Genomic DNA, 13244 nt, shown 5'->3' on the forward strand with positions numbered 1-13244 from the left:
TCCAAATGAAAAAGAGAAGTCTTTTTGGTCCTGAGACTTCAGGGAACAGGAGGCAAGCTCTATCCAAGCCCTTGGAGAGCACTTTTAAAGCCAGACAAGAGTTCAGCAAGGTAGCAGGGCAACAGCAAGGCAGCAGTCCTTTGTAGAAAGCAGTCAGGTGAGTCCTTTAGGCAGCCAGGCAGTTCTTCTTGGCAGGATGCATTTTCTGGTTCAGGTTTCTTCTCCAGCAAGTGTCTGATGAGGTAGGGCAGAGACCCTGTTTTACACCCAAATGTGCCTTTGAAGTGGGGGAGACTTCAAAGAGTGGCTAAGAAGTGCACCAGGTCCCCTTTCAGTTCAATCCTGTCTGCCAGGGTCCCAGTAGGGGGTGTGGCAGTCCTTTGTGTGAGAGCAGGCCCTCCACCCTCCCAGCCCAGGAAGACCCATTCAAAATGCAGATGTATGCAAGTGAGGCTGAGTACCCTGTGTTTGGGGTGTGTCTGAGTGAATGCACAAGGAGCTGTCAACCAAGCCCAGCCAGACGTGGATTGTAAGGCACAGAAGGATTTAAGTGCAAAGAAATGCTCACTTTCTAAAAGTGGCATTTCTAGAATAGTAATATTGAATCCAACTTCACCAGTCAGCAGGATTTGGTATTACCATTCTGGCCATACTAAATATGACCTTCCTACTCCTTTCAGATCAGCAGCTACCACTTCAATACTGTAAGAGGGCAGCCCCAATGTAAGCCTATGAAGGGAGCAGGCCTCAGAGTAGTGCAAAAACGAATTAAGGAGTTTTATACTACCAGGACATGTAAACTACACAGGTACATGTCCTGCCTTTCACCCACACAGCACCTTGCTCTAGGGGTTACCTAGGGCACATACTAGAGGTGACTTATATGTGGAGAAAGGGGAGGTTTAGGCCTGGCAAGTACTTTTAAATGCCAAGTCGAGGTGACAGTGAAACTACACACACAGGCCTTGCAATGGCAGACCTGAGACAAGGTAAAAGGGCTACTTAAGTGGGTGGCACAACCAGTGCTGCAGGCCCACTAGGAGCATTTAATCTACCGGCCCTAGGCACATATAGTGCACATTACTAGGGACTTATAAGTAAATTAAATAGTCCAATCAAGTATGATCCAAGATTAACATGTTTAAAGGGAGAGAGCAAATGCACTTTAGCACTGGTTAGCAGGGGTAAAGTGCGCAGAATCTAAAAGCCAGCAAAAACAGAGTCCAGAAAGTGGAGGGAGGCAGGCATAAAGTTAGGGGTGACCACCCTAAGGCTGTCAGGTCTAACAGGCACCCTCATCAAAATGCTGGCACTGGCATTCTGCACATATGGGGCACAGCAGAGGCAAATTCTGAAAAAGTGGGGTGAACTCCTGGCAAGTATTACGCCCCAGCAGTTTGACCAACCGCCCCCTGGTAGTGCATTACTTGTGCTGCAGATACAGCAGGGAGCTGGGGTGTTCTGGGGGTGAGGCCCAAAGGCCCCCGGGTCTTGTGGGTACCTGCACATTGTAGGGCTCTGGCACAGAGTCAGGTGTTCAGGTAAAACATCTCAAGGCCAGTAGGGTTGGAGAAAAGGTGATCACATGTCAGGTCGGTGCCTTTGAAAGGCCAGCAGGGCTGGGCAGCGTCAGTCGCATGTCAGGACGGTGCATTTGAAAGAACAGCAGGGCTGGGGAAGCGTCAGTCATGTCAGGCCGGTGCCTTTGAAAGGCCAGCAGGGCTGGGGCAGCGTCAGTCGCATGTCAGGCTGGTGCCTTTGAAAGGACAGCAGGGCTGGGGTGGTGCCAATCATATGTCAGGCCAATGCCTTTGAAAGGTCGACAGGGCTGGGACAGTGTCAGTTGTATACCAGACCCTGCACGGTGAACAGCTGTGATGGGAGACACATGCCCGGCCCTGGCAGAGGAGGGACTGGCACCAGGGTGTGAGTGAGCGTTGAGGGCAGACTTCATTCACACTCCCATGTGAGGAACACTCAGCAAGGAGGCGTGACGCCCTCGGTGCATGGCAAGGGTCCGAGGGCCAGCAGGAGGCAAGAGACCATCTGTAGGGCCTTCACGAGACTCACAGCAGTGTCTGCTGAGACTGTCTCCTGAGAGCGTCTACTGAGACTGTCTGCTGAGACCGTCTGTGGGCCTTCACGAGACTCATAGCAGTGTCTGCTGAGAGTGTCTGCTGAGACTGACTGCTGAGACCGTCGGTGGGCCTTCACGAGACTCAAAGCAGTGTCTGCTGAGAGCGTCTGCTGAGACCGTGTGTGCTCCTTCACGAGACTCACAGCAGTGTCTGCTGAGACTGTCTGCTGAGATCGTTTTAGGGCCTCCGCGAGACTCATGGCAGTGTCTTCTGAGAGCGTCTGCTGAGACTGTCTGCTGAGACTGTCTGTGGGCCTTCACGAGACTCATAGCAGTGTCTGCTGAGACTGTCTGCTGAGACTGTCGTCTGCTGAGACTGTCTGCTGAGACTGTCTGTGGGCCTTCACGAGACTCATAGCAGTGTCTGCTGAGACTTCCACCTGGGTACAAGAGGCTGAGCCACACACGTCGGACACGAGATACTGTCGGCACCACCTGCAGAGGCTCCCAGCAGGAAATACAAGACTGTCAGTAGCGCCTTCTGAGTCAGCGGGGTCTTCACGAGACTCACAGCAGCGACTGCTGAGACTGTCAGCTGGGTGTTCCCGAGACTCACAGCAGCGTCGTCTGAGACCGTCTACTGAGACTGTCTGTAGGTCCTTTACGAGACTCACAGCAGCGACTGCTGAGACTGTCAGCTTGGTACCAGGGGCTGGACCACACCCGCCAGAGACAAGGAACTTACAGCAGCCGAGACTGTCAGCTGAGCCACAACCGCCGGACACTAGAGGCTGTTGGCAGCACCTGCTGAGACTCCCAGCAGGAGACACTAGGCTCTCAGCAGCGTTTCAGGTCCGCGTCTGCTGAGACTGTCAGCAGGGTACAGGGGTTGAGCCACGTCGCCTGGGCGCAAGAGGCAGAGACTGTCAGCAGAATCTTCATGAGACTGCCAGCAGCATCTGCAGCAGACGGTAGCAAGAGACTGACAGCCTCATCAGCACGAGACTCACCGAGACTGTCAGCAGAGTAAAAGAGATACATCCGCCAGAGACAAGGGACTGCTAGAAGCACCTGAACGAGACTCACAGCAGGAGACGAGATACAAGAGACTGTCATCACCATCTGCAGCAGACTGCTAGCGACAGACTGTCAGACTGCTAGCGAGAGACTGTAAAACTGCTATCGAGAGACTGTCAGACTCCTGGCGAGAGACGGCCAGACTGCTAGCAAGAGACTGTCAGACTGCTAGTGAGAGACTGTCAGACTGCTAGCAAGAGACTGTCAGACTGCTGCCGAGAGACTGTCAGACTGCTGCCGAGAGACTGTCAGACTGCTATCGAGAGGCTGTCAGACTGCTAGCAAGAGACTGTCAGACTGCTGCCGAGAGACTGTCAGACTGCTAGCGAGAGACTGTCAGCAGCGTGTGCACGACAGTCCCAGCAGCAGACAGAGGAGTGACCGAGATCCTGCGAGACAAGGGTCTGGCGAGACTGTCAGCCGGAGACCTGACCTGAGCGACATCCCCGGAGACAAACGAGTGTCCGCAAAATCTGAATGAGAGTGCCAGGAACTGCAGGAGACGGGGAGACCTCTGTCGGCACTGAAGGGGCATAGAGCCACCCGCACCCCACCTTCCCGGAAGGGACACAGAGGCCTGCACTGGTGAGAACAAGTTTGTGTCGGGGTGCATAGGGGGGTATGGGTGTCTGTGGGGGTGCATATACTGTACTGGGGGTAATGGGACCGTACTGTGCAGTAGACGGGCTCCAGGGGTGCATTAACTCACCAGGGCAATCAGGGCCATGTGTTATGTGCTGTGCAGTTCATGAACTGTTCCTGGCAGGGGACGGGCTGCACTGACAGCTACCCAGACTGTACTGGGGAGGATATGGGCTGTACTGGCGAGGACATGGGCTGTGCTGGCGAATATATGGGCTGTACTGGCGAGGATATGGACTGTACTGGAGAGAGTATGGACTGTACTGGAGAGGGTATGGACTGTACTGGCGAGGATATGGACTGCACTGGAGAGGGTATGGGCTGTACTGGTGGGGATATGGGCTGTACTGGCGAGGGTATGGTCTGTACTGGAGAGAATGTGGACTGTACTGGCGAGGGTATGGTCTGTACTGGTGAGGATATGGACTGTACGGGCGAGGATATGGACTGTACTGGAGAGCGTATGGATTGTACTGGCGAGGATATGGACTGCACTGGAGAGGGTATGGGCTGTACTGGTGGGGATATGGGCTGTACTGGCGAGGGTATTGACTGTACTGGTGGGGATATGGACTGTACTGGAGAGGGTGTGGACTGTATTAGTGAGGATATGGACTGTACTGGAGAGCGTGTGGACTGCACTGCTGAGGGTGTGGACGATACTGGTGAGGGTGTGCTCTGTACGTTTGATGGTGTGGACAGCACTGGTGAGAGTAAGGATTGTACTGGTGAGGTGTGGACTGTACTGGCGAGGGTGTGCACAGCAATGGCGAGGTTTTAGACAGTGCCCTGCGAAGGCTTGGCCCCTGTATGTGAGGTGTAGTGTTCACAAGAGCCAGGGCCCTAGTATGGGAGGTTTTCTGTTCACAAGGGCTCCTGTATGTGATGTTCAGCGTTCACAAGGGCTAGGGCTCCAGTATGTGAGGTCTGGTGTTTAAAAGGGCTAGGGCCCCTGTATGTGAGGGCTAGTGTTCACAAGGGCCAGGGCCCCTGTATGTGAGGTCTAGTGTTCACAGGGACTAGGACCCCTGTATGTGAGGTGTAGTGTTCACAGGGACTAGGACCCCTGTATGTGAGGTCTAGTGTTCACAAGGGCTCCTGTATGTGATGTTCAGCGTTCACAAGGGCTAGGGCTCCAGTATGTGAGGTCTGGTGTTTAAAAGGGCTAGGGCCCCTGTATATGAGGTTTACTGTTCACAAGAGCTAGGGCTCCTGTATGTGAGGTCCAGTGTTCACAAGGGCTAGGGCTCCTGTATGTGATGTTCAGCGTTCACAAGGGCTAGGGCTCCAGTATGTGAGGTCTGGTGTTTAAAAGGGCTAGGGCCCCTGTATGTGAGTGCTAGTGTTCACAAGGGCTAGGGCCCCTGTATGTGAGGGCTTGTGTTCACAAGGTCTAGTGTCCTGAGAAGGCTTGGCTCCTGTATGTGAACTCCAATGTTCAAAAGGGCCAGGGCCCCTGTATGTGAGGTCCAGTGTTCTAAAGGGCCAGGGTCCCTGTATGTGAGGTCTAGTGTTAACAAGGGCTAGGGCTCCTGCATGTGAGGTCCAGTGTTCACAAGGGCCAGGGCTCCTGTATGTGAGGTTTGGTGTTCACAAGGGCCCCTGTATGTGAGGTCTAGTGTTCACAAGGGCCCCTGTATGTGAGAGTTCACAAGGGCTAGGGCACCTGTATGTGAAGTCTGGTGTTCAAAAGGGCCAGGGCCCCTGTATGTGAGGGCTAGTGTTCACAAGGGCCAGGGCGCCTGTATGTGAGGTGTAGTGTTCACAAGGGCCAGGGCCCCTGTATGTGAGGGCTAGTGTTCACAAGTGCTAGGGCTCCTGTATGTGAGGGCTAGTGTTCACAAGGTCTAGTGTCCTGAGAAGGCTTGGCTCCTGTATGTGAACTCCAATGTTCAAAAGGGCCAGGGCCCCTGTATGTGAGGTCTAGTGTTCACAAGGGCTAGGGCTCCTGTATGTGAGGTTGAGTGTTCAGGGCTCCTGTATGTGAGGTCGAGTGTTCAGGGTCCCTGTATGTGAGGGCTAGTGTTCACAAGGGCAAGGGCTCCTGTATGTGAGTTCTAGTGTTTACAAGGGCTAGGGCTCCTGTATGTGAGGGCTGGTGTTCACACAAGGTCTAGTGTCCTGAGAAGGCTTGGCTCCTGTATGTGAGGTCCAATGTTCAAAAGGGCCAGGGCCCCTGTATGTGAGTTCTAGTGTTAACAAGGGCCAGGGCTCCTGCATGTGAGGTCCAGTGTTCACAAGGGCCAGGGTCCCTGTATGTGAGGTCCAGTGTTCACAAGGGCTAGGGCTCTTGTATGTGAGGTTTGGTGTTCACAAGGGCCCCTGTATGTGAGGTCTAGTATTCACAAGGGCTCCTGTATGTGAGAGTTCACAAGGGCTAGGGCTCCCGTATGTGAGGTCTGGTGTTCAAAAGGGCTAGGGCCCCTGTTTGTGAGGGCTAGTGTTCACAAGGTCTAGTGTCCTGAGAAGGCTTGGCTCCTGTATATGAACTCCAATGTTCAAAAGGGCCAGGGCCCCTGTATGTGAGGTCCAGTGTTCTAAAGGGCCAGGGTCCCTGTATGTGAGGTCTAGTGTTAACAAGGGCTAGGGCTCCTGCATGTGAGGTCCAGTGTTCACAAGGGCCAGGGTCCCTGTATGTGAGGTCTAGTGTTCACAAGGGGCAGGGCCCCTGTATGTGAGGTTTGGTGTTCACAAGGGCCCCTGTATGTGAGGTCTAGTGTTCACAAGGGCTAGGGTCCCTGTATGTGAGGGCTAGTGTTCACAAGGGCAAGGGCCACTGTATGTGAGTTCTAGTGTTTACAAGGGCTAGGGCTCCTGTATGTGAGGGCTAGTGTTCACAAGGGCCAGGGCCCCTGTATGTGAGGTCTAGTATTCACAGGGGCTAGGGCCCCTGTATGTGAGGTCTAGTGTTCACAAGGGCTCCTGTATGTGATGTTCAGCATTCACAAGGGCCAGGGCCCCTGTATGTGAGGTCCAGTCTTCACAGGGGCTAGGGCCCCTGTATGTGAGGTCTAGTGTTCACAAGGGCTCCTGTATGTGATGTTCAGCGTTCACAAGGGCTAGGGCCCCTGTTTGTGAGGGCTAGTGTTCACAAGGGCCAGGGCCCCTGTATGTGAGGTCTAGTGTTCACAAGGGCCAGGGTCCCTGTATGTGAGGGCTAGTGTTCACAAGGGCCAGGGCCCCTGTATGTGAGGGCTAGTGTTCACAAGGGCCAGGGCCCCTGTATGTGAGTTCTAGTGTTCACAAGGGCTAGAGCTCCTGTATGTGAGGGCTAGTGTTTACAAGGGCTAGGGCTCCTGTATGCGAGGGCTAGTATTCACAGGGACTACTGCCTTGAGAACGGGAATGGTTGGTCTACTGCCCTGAGAAGAGTTGTCCTACTTCCCCTGATAATGGTTGGTCTACTGTCCTAAGCATGGCAGTCTACTGCCCTGAGAATGGTTGGTCTACTCCCCTGAGAATGGTTGTATCACTGTCCTGAGAATGGTGGTCTTCAGGAGACTTCTCAAGACCTGGCGGTTCGAGAAGTAGCACCACCTCCTACCCCCCACCTCAGCACCTTGAGACCCTCATGGGTGAGTAGTGCGCTTTACAAATTCCTAATTAATTGATTGATTGGTCTACTGCCCTGAAAATGGTGAGTCTACGGTCCTAGAATGGTCAGTCTACTGCCATTGGAATGGTTGGTCTTCTGCCCTCAGAATGGTTAATCTACTGTCCTGAGAATGGTTGGTCTGCTGCCCTGAGAATGTTTGATCTACAGCCCTAAGAATGGTAGGTCTACTGCCCTGAGAATGGTTTGTCTACTGCCCTGAGAATGGTTTGTCTTCTGCCCTGGGAATGGTGGTCTATTACCCTGAGAATGACTGATCTCCTGGCTTGAGGTTGGTTGGTCTTCAGTCCTGAGAATGGGTGGTCTAACGCCCTGAGAATGGTTTGTCTACTGTCCTAGGAATAGTTAGTCTACTGTTCTGAGAATGGTTGATCTACTGTGCTTTGAATGGTTGATCTACTGCCCTGAGACTGGTTGGTCTATTGCCTGAGAATGGTGGTCTACTGACTGAGAATGGTGGTCTATTGTCCTAAAATGGTTTGTCTACTGTCCTTCAACGGTGGTCTACTACCTGAGAATGGTTGATCTACTGTCCTAGAATAGTTATTCTACTGTCCTGAGAATGGGTGGTCTACCACCATGAGAAGGGTTGGCCTACCGACCTGAGAATGGTTGATCTACTGCCTTGATAATGGTCTGCCTACTGCCCTGAGTATGTTTGATCTGCTGCCTTGAGATTGGTTGGTCTGCTGCCATAAGAATGGTTGGTCTACTGTCCTAGCCTAGAATGGTTAGTCCACTTCCCTGAGACTGGTTGGTCTAATGTCCTGAGAATGATTGGTCTGCTACCCTGAGTACGGCAGTCTACTGCCCTGAGAATGGACAGTCTACTGCCCTGACAATGGTCGATCTACTGCCCTGAAAATGGCTGGACTACTGCCCTGAGCTTGGTTGGTCTACTGCCCTGAGAATGGTTGATCTACTACCCAGAGAAAGGTGGTCTACTGCCCTGAGAAGGGTCGGTCTACTGCCCTGATAATGGTCGATCTACTGCCCTGATAATGGCTAGTTTACTGCCCTGAGAATGGTTGGTCTGCTGCCCTGAGAAAGGTTGATCTCCTGCCCTGAGAATGGTTGGTCTACTTCCCCGAGAATGGTTGGTCCGCTGCCCTGAGAAAGGTTGATCTCCTGCCCTGAAAATGGTTGGTCCGCTTCCCTGAGAAAAGTTGATCTACTGCCCTGAGAATGGTTGGCCTTCTGCCCTGAGAATGGTTGGTCTACTTCCCTGAGAATGGTTGGTCTACTGAAGACTGATGTCCTGGAAAGGGAAATGCCCCTTATGGGTGTCTAAAGAGTAGTCTAGTGACCTAGGATAGGAAAGGCCCTGCAGGGTGTCCATAGAGTAGTGTAGTGACCTGGGAGAATAAAGGCCCTGTAAGGGGTCCATAGAGTATTCTAGTGCCCTGATAAAGGAAAGGCACATAATGTGTCCATAGGGTAGTCCAGTGACCTGGGAAAGGAAAGGCCTTGTCTGGTGTCCATGGGGTATTCTAGTGACCGGGGAAAGTAAAGACCCTGTATGGGGTCCATAGGGTATTCTAGTGACCTGGGAGAGGAAAGGCCCTGTATGGTCACCATAGGGTATTCTAGTGACCTGGGAGAGGAAAGGCCCTGTATGGTCTCTGTGGGGTATTCTAGTGACCTGGGAGAAGAAAGGCCCTGTATGGTCACCATAGGGTATTCTAGTGACCTGGGAGAGGAAAGGCCCTGTATGGTCTCTGTGGGGTATTCTAGTGACCTGGGAGAGGAAAGGCCCTGTATGGTCTCTGTGGGGTATTCTAGTGACCTGGGAGAAGAAAGGCCCTGTATGGTCACCATAGGGTATTCTAGTGACCTGGGAGAGGAAAGGCCCTGTATGGTCTCTGTGGGGTATTCTAGTGACCTGGGAGAGGAAAGGCCCTGTATGGTCTCTGTGGGGTATTCTAGTGACCTGGGAGAAGAAAGGCCCTGTATGGTCACCATAGGGTATTCTAGTGACCTGGGAGAGGAAAGGCCCTGTATGGTCTCTGTGGGGTATTCTAGTGACCTGGGAGAAGAAAGGCCCTGTATGGTCACCATAGGGTATTCTAGTGACCTCGGAGAGGAAAGGCCCTGTATGGTCTCTGTGGGGTATTGTAGTGACCTGGGAGAGGAAAGGCCCTGTATGGTCTCTGTGGGGTATTCTAGTGACCTGGGAGAAGAAAGGCCCTGTATGGTCACCATAGGGTATTCTAGTGACCTGGGAGAGGAAAGGCCCTGTATGGTCTCTGTGGGGTATTCTAGTGACCTGGGAGAGGAAAGGCCCTGTATGGTCTCTGTGGGGTATTCTAGTGACCTGGGAGAGGAAAGGCCCTGTATGGTCACCATAGGGTATTCTAGTGACCTGGGAGAGGAAAGGCCCTGTATGGTCACCATAGGGTATTCTAGTGACCTGGGAGAGGAAAGGCCCTGTATGGTCTCTGTGGGGTATTCTAGTGACCTGGGAGAAGAAAGGCCCTGTATGGTCACCATAGGGTATTCTAGTGACCTGGGAGAGGAAAGGCCCTGTATGGTCACCATAGGGTATTCTAGTGACCTGGGAGAGGAAAGGCCCTGTATGGTCACCATAGGGTATTCTAGTGACCTGGGAGAGGAAAGGCCCTGTATGGTCTCTGTGGGGTATTCTAGTGACCTGGGAGAGGAAAGGCCCTGTATGGTCACCATAGGGTATTCTAGTGACCTGGGAGAGGAAAGGCCCTGTATGGTCTCTGTGGGGTATTCTAGTGACCTGGGAGAAGAAAGGCCCTGTATGGTCACCATAGGGTATTCTAGTGACCTGGGAGAGGAAAGGCCCTGTATGGTCTCTGTGGGGTATTCTAGTGACCTGGGAGAAGAAAGGCCCTGTATGGTCTCTGTGGGGTATTCTAGTGACCTGGGAGAAGAAAGGCCCTGTATTCTCCATAGGGGATTCTAGTGACCTGGGAGAGGAAAGGCCCTGTATGGTCTCTGTGGGGTATTCTAGTGACCTGGGAGAAGAAAGGCCCTGTATTCTCCGTAGGGGATTCTAGTGACCTGGGAGAGGAAAGGCCCCGTATGGTCTCTGTGGGGTATTCTAGTGACCTGGGAGAGGAAAGGCCCTGTATGGTCTCTGTGGGGTATTCTAGTGACCTGGGAGAAGAAAGGCCCTGTATGGTCTCTGTGGGGTATTCTAGTGACCTGGGAGAAGAAAGGCCCTGTATGGTCACCATAGGGTATTCTAGTGACCTGGGAGAGGAAAGGCCCTGTATGGTCTCTGTGGGGTATTCTAGTGACCTGGGAGAAGAAAGGCCCTGTATGGTCTCTGTGGGGTATTCTAGTGACCTGGGAGAAGAAAGGCCCTGTATTCTCCGTAGGGGATTCTAGTGACCTGGGAGAGGAAAGGCCCTGTATGGTCTCTGTGGGGTATTCTAGTGACCTGGGAGAAGAAAGGCCCTGTATGGTCTCTGTGGGGTATTCTAGTGACCTGGGAGAAGAAAGGCCCTGTATGGTCTCTGTGGGGTATTCTAGTGACCTGGGAGAAGAAAGGCCCTGTATGGTCTCTGTGGGGTATTCTAGTGACCTGGGAGAAGAAAGGCCCTGTATGGTCACCATAGGGGATTCTAGTGACCTGGGAGAGGAAAGGCCCTGTATGGTCACCATAGGGTATTCTAGTGACCTGGGAGAGGAAAGGCCCTGTATGGTCACCATAGGGTATTCTAGTGACCTGGGAGAGGAAAGGCCCTGTATTCTCCGTAGGGGATTCTAGTGACCTGGGAGAAGAAAGGCCCTGTATGGTCACCATAGGGTATTCTAGTGACCTGGGAGAAGAAAGGCCCTGTATGGTCTCTGTGGGGTATTCTAGTGACCTGGGAGAGGAAAGGCCCTGTATTCTCCGTAGGGGATTCTAGTGACCTGGGAGAGGAAAGGCCCTGTATGGTCACCATAGGGTATTCTAGTGACCTGGGAGAAGAAAGGCCCTGTATTCTCCGTAGGGTATTCTAGTGACCTGGGAGAGGAAAGGCCCTGTATGGTCTCTGTGGGGTATTCTAGTGACCTGGGAGAGGAAAGGCCCTGTATGGTCTCTGTGGGGTATTCTAGTGACCTGGGAGAAGAAAGGCCCTGTATGGTCTCTGTGGGGTATTCTAGTGACCTGGGAGAGGAAAGGCCCTGTATGGTCACCATAGGGTATTCTAGTGACCTGGGAGAAGAAAGGCCCTGTATTCTCCGTAGGGGATTCTAGTGACCTGGGAGAGGAAAGGCCCTGTATGGTCTCTGTGGGGTATTCTAGTGACCTGGGAGAAGAAAGGCCCTGTATTCTCCGTAGGGGATTCTAGTGACCTGGGAGAAGAAAGGCCCTGTATTCTCCGTAGGGTATTCTAGTGACCTGGGAGAGGAAAGGCCCTGTATGGTCTCTGTAGGGTATTCTAGTGACCTGGGAGAAGAAAGGCCCTGTATGGTCACCATAGGGTATTCTAGTGACCTGGGAGAAGAAAGGCCCTGTATTCTCCGTAGGGGATTCTAGTGACCTGGGAGAGGAAAGGCCCTGTATGGTCTCTGTGGGGTATTCTAGTGACCTGGGAGAAGAAAGGCCCTGTATTCTCCGTAGGGGATTCTAGTGACCTGGGAGAAGAAAGGCCCTGTATTCTCCGTAGGGTATTCTAGTGACCTGGGAGAGGAAAGGCCCTGTATGGTCTCTGTAGGGTATTCTAGTGACCTGGGAGAAGAAAGGCCCTGTATGGTCACCATAGGGTATTCTAGTGACCTGGGAGAAGAAAGGCCCTGTATGGTCTCTGTGGGGTATTCTAGTGACCTGGGAGAAGAAAGGCCCTGTATTCTCCGTAGGGGATTCTAGTGACCTGGGAGAAGAAAGGCCCTGTATTCTCCGTAGGGTATTCTAGTGACCTGGGAGAGGAAAGGCCCTGTATGGTCTCTGTGGGGTATTCTAGTGACCTGGGAGAAGAAAGGCCCTGTATGGTCACCATAGGGTATTCTAGTGACCTGGGAGAGGAAAGGCCCTGTATGGTCTCTGTGGGGTATTCTAGTGACCTGGGAGAAGAAAGGCCCTGTATTCTCCGTAGGGGATTCTAGTGACCTGGGAGAAGAAAGGCCCTGTATTCTCCGTAGGGTATTCTAGTGACCTGGGAGAGGAAAGGCCCTGTATGGTCTCTGTGGGGTATTCTAGTGACCTGGGAGAAGAAAGGCCCTGTATGGTCACCATAGGGTATTCTAGTGACCTGGGAGAGGAAAGGCCCTGTATGGTCTCTGTGGGGTATTCTAGTGACCTGGGAGAAGAAAGGCCCTGTATTCTCCGTAGGGGATTCTAGTGACCTGGGAGAAGAAAGGCCCTGTATGGTCACCATAGGGTATTCTAGTGACCTGGGAGAGGAAAGGCCCTGTATGGTCTCTGTGGGGTATTCTAGTGACCTGGGAGAAGAAAGGCCCTGTATTCTCCGTAGGGGATTCTAGTGACCTGGGAGAAGAAAGGCCCTGTATTCTCCGTAGGGTATTCTAGTGACCTGGGAGAGGAAAGGCCCTGTATGGTCTCTGTGGGGTATTCTAGTGACCTGGGAGAAGAAAGGCCCTGTAAGGTCACCATAGGGTATTCTAGTGACCTGGGAGAGGAAAGGCCCTGTATGGTCTCTGTGGGGTATTCTAGTGACCTGGGAGAGGAAAGGCCCTGTATGGTCTCTGTGGGGTATTCTAGTGACCTGGGAGAGGAAAGGCCCTGTATGGTCTCTGTGGGGTATTCTAGTGACCTGGGAGAAGAAAGGCCCTGTATGGTCACCATAGGGTATTCTAGAGACCTGGGAGAGGAAAGGCCCTGTATGGTCTCTGTGGGGTATTCTAGTGACCTGGGAG

At 52.8% G+C, this 13244-nt stretch overlaps 1 protein-coding gene across 1 annotated transcript in view; it reads left to right on the forward strand.

Annotated features, from left to right (window-relative positions):
- The first annotated feature begins 1878 nt into the window (after window positions 1–1878).
- The window catches only part of LOC138260590 (ras-related protein Rab-38-like), a 73716-nt gene continuing 62350 nt past the window's right edge, over window positions 1879–13244 (forward strand). The window contains exon 1 of the mRNA XM_069209174.1: window positions 1879–3739. The gene's annotated coding sequence lies outside the window, so the exon portion shown is untranslated. The remainder of the gene's footprint in view (window positions 3740–13244) is intronic.

This window comes from Pleurodeles waltl, chromosome 2_1 (assembly GCF_031143425.1).
Source record: "Pleurodeles waltl isolate 20211129_DDA chromosome 2_1, aPleWal1.hap1.20221129, whole genome shotgun sequence".
Classification (NCBI taxonomy): Eukaryota; Metazoa; Chordata; class Amphibia; order Caudata; family Salamandridae; genus Pleurodeles; species Pleurodeles waltl.